At 45.0% G+C, this 11037-nt stretch overlaps 1 long non-coding RNA gene across 2 annotated transcripts in view; it reads right to left on the bottom strand.

The window, feature by feature from the left end:
* Window positions 1-4594: 4594 nt before the first annotated feature.
* Window positions 4595-11037, bottom strand: part of LOC116979759 — a 63473-nt gene continuing 57030 nt past the window's right edge. For both annotated transcript variants that reach the window (XR_004413774.1, XR_004413773.1), the window contains exons 5-6: window positions 8783-8919; window positions 4595-4845 (exon numbers count right to left, since the gene is read on the bottom strand). This is a non-coding gene — a long non-coding RNA (uncharacterized LOC116979759). The remainder of the gene's footprint in view (window positions 4846-8782; window positions 8920-11037) is intronic.

Genomic DNA, 11037 nt, shown 5'->3' with positions numbered 1-11037 from the left:
CCTAGTGGGTGTAGGAGTGGTACTGTGCGGGAATCGCTGGCCAGCATGGACCCGGTGGGCCGAAAGGCCTGTTTCCGCACTGTATCTCTAAACTAAACTAAGTGTGGAGACACTGAAGGTAGGAGAGGGTAAGTTGTAAGCCAGTATCGGAGGGGGAAAAAAAACTTGCTTATATCAATGCATCTTCAAACATGTATACCAATTCAACTCATGCCCAAATATTTCCTTTTACCAGAAAGGCACCACATGGGCAGCTGGGGACAGAGCACAACGTGAGTTTAGCAGTGGTGCAGCTAGAAAAGCCGCTGACTCACAGCTCCAGACACCTGGGTTCATTCCTAACCTCAGAGCTGTCTGGGTGGAGTCTGCACGTTCTCCCTGGGACTGTGTGATTTTCACATGGGTGCTCTGGTTTCCTCCCACATTCCAAAGTTGTGCAGGTTCGGTACGTTATTTGACCGCTGTACCGCGTGTAGAATTTGGAGCGAGTTGATGGGAATGTTAAGAGAAGTAAAAAACTGGGGTTGGGTAGGGTTAGTTTAAAGAATGACACTCAATAGCCAGTGCGTTAAAGGGACCAGTTTCATGCTATTTCTCTTTATGCAGCTCTCCATCCCATCAGAAACAGCTCACCTGCTACACTGCAACCCTGATCCACTCCAGATCAGTTGGGCAATGTAGACCACTCATCTAAGCTGCCTCTGGAAGCCAGTGGGTAAGATAGTGGTAAGAAAGGGATAGAACTGGCCAAGCAGGAGCCCTGAGACGTGGTGTTGTACCAGCACTGTCGGACCGAGACAAGTGCAATGCTTCATGGGAAACCCAGCAATTGCTCCAGTCTCCGCCTCTCAACACTGGATAGTCTTAATAAAAGGCACAGCAGAAAATAAGAGGGAACAAACAAAGAAAAGCAAGGAGGAAGACCAGAATGCAGAATGCACAAGAGGAAAACAGTGAGGGGCCGGTGGGACAGTTAAACTTCGGGATGTTGAAATCCGATTCAAAAGTCAATTAAGTACTTCTGATGCATCATGTTGGAGCATGGTAGGGATTCAGGTGGAGAGGAGCAAGTGTATGGGAGGAGGGAATCAACGGTGGGGCCAGTTGGTGGATGAATTGCTATCTCTAGAACCGAGGGAGAAAGCAAACCGAGACCTCTTGGCTCACCTCTAACCAGCTCATTGATAGCTCCTCACAAACACGGCATGGCGACTACTTCCTCTTGATCTGTTTAGGCCGGGACAAGTGCAATATCAAAGCAGCCGCAAATACTGCTGCCCATCCCAACCTACACAAAACAGGGGCAAGGTCCTCAGCTCCTCGTACGCCCTCCATGGTTACAGCACAATATAGCAGGTTGTAGCAGGGTATACCCTCAGCAGTGCTACGGGTCTGGCGTAGAGGAATACAGCACAGAAACCGGTCCTTCTGCCCAATGTCCATGATGATCAAGATGTCCGATTTAAGCTGGTCTCATTTCCATTTTTCTGGCCCACATCCATCTATTTCCCCAATTCATATCCCTGTCCAAATGTCTTTTATGTAGCAGAATGTAACAGAGGCAGCTCCAAACTGTTTACAGGGTGGCAGGAGCTGGAGATTCACCCATTGAAAACATCTAGGATCTAGGAAGTTCATATAAAACTTCAAAACAGGACAACAAATTCAGTCCTAATGCCAAACGGCAACTGGGCGGCATAGTGACGCAGCTGGTAGAGCTGCTGTGTCATGGCGCAAGATGCATATGTACTATCCTGACCTTGGGTGCTGTCTGTCTACTGTCTCCCTGTGACCATGCGAGATTCCTCCGGGTATTGCTGCTTCCTCCCACATCTCAAAGACATTCAGGTTTACAAGGTAATTGGCCTCTGTAAATTGCCTCTACTGTGTATGGCGTTGACGACAATGTGCGATAACATCACTAGTGTGACCGGGTGACGGTTGGTCAGTATGGAGTTGAGATGAGATCCATTTTCTATGCTTTTGTACCTTTTAATTCAATTAAAATAACCCAGAATTAATCCTAAAGTATGGACAATTTTTGGAGTCACCACAAAAGGAGTAGATACATTTTTGTGAGATAGGGAGCAGAGAGCTATGCTGAACTTGCACAGAAAAGATGAGGCCCAGGATAGATTAGCTGGGATCATTAAATGGCAACGCAGACTTACCCCTTCTCCTACTTTAAAAAAAAAATGTTTGGGTTATTTTGTTTAAAATTGCTTCCAGCGCAAGGCAGCATCAAACATTGTCAACAATTCAATTGTAATCCATTGTTCCGATCACATTGCTTCCTCCCATCCATGATGCCCTTCTGATCCAACCCGCGTAAAGACTTCAATGAAGATTTCAAAGGACACGGTGCTTGGATGCTGCCTGTCCAAGAACCGGTTAGCAGCCTCCCTCCAGGGCGAGCAGGTCCACCATTGCCGATGCGGTCAGTTTTGCGTGGATTTGCACAGCAATAAGAATCGACAACTGTCTGCAAAGCCAGCAAAACTAACCGCCCGTCGGCAGCACAAGAGGCCAGCTCCGACTCCACAGCGCCACCATCCTTGGAGAATCAAACATTGTCCCAATGTCTTTGCATGGAGCACCCGGTACTTTAATTCAACAGTTGATAAGAATCCTTACTGTACCCCGCCCAAAACTGTACAATTATTAGGAACACAGCCACACCTACATGCCATTCATCCCATCAAGTGGTTCGCTCTTTCAATTAATAATAATAATAATAATGGATGGGATTTATATAGCGCCTTTCTAATACTCAAGGCGCTTTACATCGCATTATTCATTCACTCCTCAGTCACACTCGGTGGTGGTAAGCTACTTCTGTAGCCACAGCTGCCCTGGGGCAGACTGACGGAAGCGTGGCTGCCAATCTGCGCCTACGGCCCCTCCGACCACCACCAATCACTCACACACATTCACACACAGGCAAAGGTGGGTGAAGTGTCTTGCCCAAGGACACAACGACAGTATGCACTCCAAGCGGGATTCGAACCGGCTATCTTCCGGTTGCCAGCCGAACACTTAGCCCATTGTGCCATCTGTCGTCCCGAATTAGATTGTGGCCTTAACTTCACGAGACTGCTTTGTGTCTGAGAAAAATGTATCAGCTGATTTCCCAGCCCCAACTCATAGTAGAGTGCCACCCAAATCATAGTGAGAACAGGGCAGAGTACAGTTGGCCTGGGTATGGACGGGTTGCCTGGCATGGGATGTTGAGTGGCTGAGGTAATGTCAGATTACAAACCTACCCGGTCAGTCCTTCACCAAGACATTGAGTTGACCACAGTCCAAGGCAGTCCCGGTCGGTGTGTGAGTTCAAGCAGCACTGAAAGTGATTGTTCTGCAGTAGATTTTAATGTGACTACCTGCACTACAAGCACTTTTGGGCTGCATGAACATGGCATCCATCCACTTCAACCGGAGAGATGGACACAGCAACGGGTAACATGATATTGAAACGGTTGCCTATTCATCAGGCATGCAAGAATGTTCCCTCTTCCCTTTCCCCCACCCACTGTATATCTGACAACATTTAAGGTGGAGGTTGAAGCAAACACCGGCTGTGGGAAGTGATCAGTACCTGCTGGGTTTCTTGTCCCCTCGTCTTCATGGGACTCTGCACGACATCCACAGGAAACACGAAGAGAAAAGCGGTCAGACTTCAGACCGACCACTGCTTCTATGAGCTTTTATTTGGCTGCAGAAGATGAATAAATTCAAAAACATTAGAGTGCCCAACAGTGACACAGGCAGTCAGAGGACAGGTGAAACCACCAGAACTCAGGGTTGTGCTATCCTACAAGTACAGATCCAGTTTGAAAGGACAACCACAATGGATGCTGAAGGGTTTTTCTGTGCAATACGAGGATTGTCAGTCTGCTCAGGAGACCACACTTTCCAATTCAGTCATCACGGTACTGAATACTCTTCGAACCTCATCTACTGCACTCGGTGGTTCCGATGTGGCCTCCTTTACATTGGCGAGATCAGGCTTAGGCCCGGCCACTGTTTTGCTGAACACTTGGACCCCACCCATACCTCCTCTGCCCCGCCTGGACACACATCCAAAAAACCCTCACTTGTATCCACATATAATTTGCCAGGCTTTGTCCTGCACCTCCTCTTTTTCAGCTTCATTCCACCCCCAATCAGTCGGAAAAAGGGTTCCGACCTGAAACATCACCTACCCACGTTCTCCAGAGATGCTGCCTGAGCCTCTGAGTTACTCTATTACTTTATGTCTTAAGTCTCTCCCAAAAAGCTTTCTGCCCCAAATAGTGCAGCATTGTCTCTTTAATACAGTCACCATGTGTGATCCTGCTGTGCATCAGCAAGCTCCTAAGCTCAACATAGCAAAGAAGGGCATCACGCAAAAGATCTGACCTCTACCATCCTCAAGGACAAAAATTCATTACCCTCAGGGAGGCAATCCTAATACACAGTGGTGCAGCGGTAGAGTTGCAGTCTTACAGCGCCAGAGACCTGGCTTCAATTCTGACTATGGGTGCTGACTGTACAGAGTTTGTACGTTCTCTCTGTAACCACGTGTGTTTTCTTCGGGTGCTCCAGTTCCCTCCCATGTTCCAAAGATGTGCAGGTTTGTAGGTTAATTGGTGCCTGTAATTTGTCCCCAGTGTGTAGGATAGAACAAGTTTACGTGTGATGGTTGGTCGCTGCGGACTAGGCGGGCCAAGGCCCTGTATCTCTAAACTAAACAAATCAAAACTCCGATAATTCACTGGTCGACTCTTCAGAAATCCCAATGCTTCAGCGACAGGTTCACCGGGTGCTGTTTGCTGCACTCTTTCGACTCACTCCTGTTCTGGTTCACTGCAAAAAAATTAATACAAATGCATCCTCTCACCAAAAAATGTGAATTCGTAGTTTTAGGAGCATAGGTAGAAATTATATGAAAAAATCTGCCAGACCTGCATCAAAGACATCAGCTTTATGTTAACCGAGTTTCATTGTGTAAACACTGGGACTCAGTGCATGCATCATAAATCAAAAGACTTCCTCTTGGATGGTTAATGCTTCTCAAGCTAAAGCCAACAGGACAAGCCAAACACGCTGCTGGGCAGCCGGTTTGTAGAAAATCAATGTAGTTTATCAGCCAATGTAGACTTGGAAGGGCTCCTGTTGTCCCTGGTCACAACTTTACAGAAATGAAGAGAGCATCCAGATATGCCAGCCGTGAGGACTATATTCACGACAAAAGCCTGGTCAGGTGTCACTACCTTTCATTCCCCACCAGTAATTGGATACAACAGTGCTTGAAGTGTAAATAGTGTAGCTAGGATTCAACACTACCTACCACTATTTGCACTTTGGCACTGCAGACCCAGAATAAGCCTCCGTCCCGCCTTCTACCACTCCCCTGAAGACACAAATCCCATTTCCGAGCTTTCCAACGTGCCCCAGTCTGCACATCCGCTGAGCAGGCTGCCAACTTGGAAAACAGCCACAACGGGATGGAGCAGGCAGAAATCCAGAGGGAGCTGGGGAAAAAGGGGTTGACTTCATTCAAACTGTAAGTTTGTGTTAAAATTAAATGATCAAGAACAGTAATCACAGGAACAAATAGTGGATAGGACCCTTCAAACAAAATTAAAATAATTATAATACACACACAGCTTCAAGTAATTGGCCAAAATATATAGCTAACAAACTGGAAACAGCTCTTATTGTTGAGTGTCTATTTTATTTAATTCACGTTGTCAGCAAATCCAAGAGATTGTATTTCAAGAACAGCCTCATTGAAACAGTGGCCTACACCATTAGGCTCCATCACTCTCCAGCATGTGCATCTATTCACTCCCTCTCAATCCTATGCACTCCAGCTGCCTTCTGCTGATTATCAAAACTGCTCTTTCCAAACTCCAGATTTAATGCAAATCTTTCTTCTTTTTTTTTTTAAATAACTGCATCCTCCATCATTTCTCATTTTTGATCCTTTGAACAAATGGAGCTCCATTGATGTGCAGTCACCTTCTGGAACCTCAGGTTAAAAAAAAAAAAACAGCCCTTCCCCAAAATTAATCAGGTTGCATTTGGTTTGACAAGTTCTTTTATCCAAATTCTGGCCACCATTAAATATTGATAAAAATTATCTAGAGAAACTTCCCTTTTCAACTGTTGCAGTGTTTCATATTTAAACCATCTCCCCGACAGTCAGGAAGACTGCAGTGGAGGGGTCTCCAGAGAGTAGAGGGAGGAGGAGAGGGTGCAGCTGGAAGAGGAGGAAGAGCAATGCAAAGTGAAAACAGGAAAGGCCAATCCTTCACAAATAAAAGCTCCCCTCCCTGCATTCAGAATTGTACTTCCTGCCCGTTGGCTTCAGATAATCCGTCATCTGCAGTTCCCGTTTTCTATATTTATCCCATCTTTTCGCTTGGCTGCAAGTTTCCATTCCCAACCAAAACTTTGCAAATCTCTCACATTCCCCCCCGCGTCAATCACATATTTCTTGCGATGCGGTGACCAAATCTGTACACAGTGCTCCCAGAACAGAAGAAACAGTTTCTTGGTCCTCCAAAATATTCCAAATGGAATTTAAACTGGAGGTGGTGAAGGGAGGGCTTAAGCCAGAAGGGGTTATTGGGAAGAAAGAGCTACTTTAAATTTAGTTGCATCTGGTTGGGTAACTATAGTTGGGTGGAGATTATTCCATGCTTTAATTGTGCGGGGGAAGAACGAATTGCTGTATACATCTGTCTTTGTAGCTGGGATCACAAAGTTGTGGACCTCTTATGCCTGTTCCGCCACTGGATCATGGCTGACGTTCTACCGTGATGCCAATGTTCTGAAATGATTCGACTCAATCTCCTAACCTTCGGAAATAATCGATCGTTATTTTGAGTACACTCGGTGGCGAAACCTCTACAACCTTTTTGTGTTAAGAATTTCCATGGGTTACCACCCACCCATCTCTCTTTATTCCTGTCCTAAATGACCAACTCCTTGCCTTGAGTCAATTTCCTTTAGTTAGGGGTTGCCCAGCCGTGGGAAGCATCAATCTAAAAAATGTCATATTTGAAATGAGATCACCTCTCATTCTCCTAAACCCCAGAGTATGGCCCAGACTATCAATAGCTTATTTTACAACAATCATGTCATCCCAGGAATCAACTTGGTTAACCTTCTAATGGATGCAAATGCTTGCAATGGGAATATCATCAGACCACTGCATAATTGCAGCAAAGCATTTTTACACGCACTTAAATCCTCCTGCAATAAAGGCGAATGTTCTTAATTGCAGAGAATTGTGGACGCAGCCCAGACCATTACACAAACCAACCTCCTTTCCATTGACTCAATTTACACCTCACACTGCCTTGGCAACGGCAGCAGCATAATCAAGGACTAGTTGCACCCAGGTCACTCCGTCTCTCATAAGGCAAGAGGTACAGAAGTGTGAAAACACACACCTCCAGATTCAGAGGCAGTTTCTTCCCAGTTGATCAGGCAACTGAACCATTCTACCAACAACTAGAGAGCAGTCCTGAGCTACTATCTACCTCATTCGAGACCCTCTGACTATCTTCAATCAGATTTTACCTTGCACTAAACGTTATTCCCTATATCAGTATATTTGTACACTATGGATGATTTGATAGTAATTATACATTGACCATCCACAAGCTGGTTAGCATGCAATTAAAGCTTTTCCCTGTACCTCGGTACATGTGGCAATAAACTAAACTAATTGCTCATTGTAACTACACATTGCTTTCTAGTGCAAGAACACCCAGGCCCACCTTTCAAACCCTTACCCCTTAAAAAGTAATCAGTTTTTCTATTGTTTCTACTAAAACTGGGCAACCTCAATGTATATTTTCCCTGCCACGTCCTCAAGCATTTACTTAACCAGTCTCTATCCCTCCTAAAAAACAAAACCACCTCACAGCTTACACAAGACGGGAGTTACCTAAAAGTTTCATTCCACACAGGATATTGAAGGTTGTTCTGGGATTAGAATCATGATCTGACTGCTCCACAGTATTTATCACATTTTTCTGTACACAATACAATTTTAACTCTCCTCACTCTTACTTGGCAGGTGTCTGAAATACAAGTTCAAGAAAAGAGCCACGACATTACTGGACGCTGAGCTTCTGGGGGAGTTGTAGAATAAAATCAGCATGCTTGCTTATGGCGGCAGACACGGTGAAGCCTGAACAATTAGCGATGGGACAGCGAGAGTACAGGACATTCTACATACACAGTCGTTGATGCACAATCGACACAGGTTCTTTGGCAGATCTTGGGGGAAGATGGTATGTTCGAGGAGCACGTTAAGTGCTTACACTGCAGTAGAAGGCCTCATCACTACCTGCACTGTCAGCACTTTGGCACTACTCGGACAGATGGCCATATACTGGTTTCCATGGCAACGCTTTCCTCCAGGGTCCTGGTGAATCTTCCAGTAAATCACCAGCCTTTCAGTGCATACGCATCAAATCACCATAAAGGGGATCGGAAGTAACCGGTCTTGGAGAGGAAGGCATGTTAAATGTTAAAAAATAAAAACACTATTACATCATGCCTCCAAAACATGCTATATAAACTCCAGACATAGACTAAATTATCCGCAGTCCAGTAACCCCTACCATATTCTTAACTTATTTTCCTAATGTCCGATCAGCAAGAATACAGATCCAACTTCCGCGCAATAACAGTTATGAGAGGAGATAACATTGATGAGATTCTCTAAAACGATTAGAATGACCGATCCATTCCGCGCCCAACTACCACACACGTTACTAACCAGACAATGGGAGTGGGAACTATAGCCAATATCATCAAAGATTCACTGCCATCATCAGTTAGGAAATCGATGCTCTGCCTGAAGTAGAGGTTGGCTCAGCACACGCTGGGTTATGAACCAATCCACCATGGCGTAACCTGTGAATGACAATTCACACACCTGTTTAAGGACTTCTTATACACTGACTTTTTATACACATTGCATGCGTTTGCTGCCATAAACTCCACAAAATGCCACAGCAAGGAAAAGCAGTGACTGGGGTTGCATCAGCAAAGAGGGACTTGCATTGCTACAGAGGGGCATTTTACAGCCAATGACAGTAAACTCAGCTATCTGATATTTACACGTTCAGAATTTTCATGCAACTGGCAAAAGTTTCTAAAAATATTAAGAAATTTGTTTTTAATTAAAATAAGCTCGATCTGTGATTTTTATTACAAACTATGCAAACCAGGTGTGATATACTCAGCAATATTTACATTTACACATAAGGGCAGAGCAGCTGTAGGTTGAGTAGCAGTAACATCCTATGAAGATTTGACATTTTGTGAGATGACGAGCATAATCATTCATTCGATTTAAATTTGTTGTATTTCACATTAATACTGTTTAGTCTTAAAATATAAAATTGCTGTGTAAAACACTGATATTTAAAGGTCTGAAGACGCGACTTAAAACTCCAAAATTTATTTAAAGGTTTATGCAGAGGATCATTCATGACGTACAGCAAATGTTTATTTTAAGACCTTCTCATACAACTGGCCCTTCCCATTCTCCATGTATGCGAGAGACGAGTATATTGTAGCAAGCATTTGCACATTTGTTGAAATCTCCTTATCCCACAGTTCAAAAATTAGTGTGCTAATATCACCAGGGTGACACGGTGGAGCAGCGATAGAGCTGTTGCCTTACAGCGCCAGAGACCCTGGTTCGATCCCAACTTCATGTGCTCTCTGTACGGAGTTTGCACATTCTCCCTGTGACCACGTGGGCTTTCTCCAGGTGCTCCGGATTCCTTCCACTTCCCAAAGTGTACTGCCTTGTTGGCTATATTGGCTTTGGTAAAATTGTAAATTGTCCCTAGTCTGCAGGATAGTGCTAGTGTAAGCAAATCGGTTGGCACGGTCTCAGTGGGCCAAAGGTACTAACTCCACGCTGTATCACTAAACTAAACTGAACAACCTGCAGACACGCAGGAATCTTGCCTGTTGGCTAATATCGAAGGGATGGCTCATCACTATTGGAATTAACTGCAGTACTCCAGTCTGAAGAATAAAGACAGCTGTGGCATCCATCAACTTCAGACTTGGAGGCAAATTCCACATAGACTCCCAGGACATACAGCAATGGAAATCCCCATGGAGTGGTGAGTGGTAGGAGGTGCCATTTCTGCGGTGGGAATAATGAATCTGGTCCCAGTGTCTCAAGTGACCATACAGGACCTTGACAGCACCATTTCTAAGAGCCTTGGTGTCTCCCTAACAGTTTAATCAGCCTTTTTCCAATAATATCAGATTATCAGATTACCCGTTCATCATCATTGTGCTTTTTGGGGATCTAATGTCATAAAAACACACTTCATAAAGTACCACATTAGTCGTCAAATCTTTGCTGGATCTCCAAGCCACGACCTTTATTTGAAGTATATCAAAAAGAAGCCATTCTCAGAAGACATTTTCAATTCAATTTTAGCATTCACGTTTGCAGAAAACCTACTGACGGAGAGGGGAAGGGTGGCCGACTGCAGCTAAGAATTTACACCCCAAATTTTGTGCACTTACCAAGGGAAAAAAAAAAAATTCATAAGAGCAGCATAATTTGGCCTGCAAGCTGTTAAAAGATACTTCTGTTCACTGAGCCAAAATACCCATCTGTCCCTCTAAGAAAACATCTGCAGGGGAGTATGGATGCCCTTCCCCCACTACCATCCCCTCTCCTCACAAGAGGTCACAACCCTTCTCAGGATACATTGATCCCAAGTCCGTCCAGTGAATCCATTTCTCATCGAAGTGCACGGGCAGATAGCCGATTAAAAAGGAGTAGACAGGTCTCTGTTCAGCGTTAAGCTTAGCCGCAGTTCTCACGCTTGGTAGGGGAAGGAGAGAGGCAGGTTCAAATGATCCCATTCTCCATTGTGAATCTGACCCCCCCCCCCCCTCTCCCGGCCCCTCAGTAACCTCTCCACCCTGACCCTAACAAAGGCTACTCCGGAGGCATCAATCACCATTGTCATGCGGACTAATGTGGCGTGCATT

The sequence above is a fragment of the Amblyraja radiata genome, chromosome 13 (genome assembly GCF_010909765.2).
Source record: "Amblyraja radiata isolate CabotCenter1 chromosome 13, sAmbRad1.1.pri, whole genome shotgun sequence".
In the NCBI taxonomy this organism is placed as follows: Eukaryota; Metazoa; Chordata; class Chondrichthyes; order Rajiformes; family Rajidae; genus Amblyraja; species Amblyraja radiata.
Note: the sequence above shows the minus strand (reverse complement) of the source record. Positions and strands in the feature narration are given on the sequence as shown.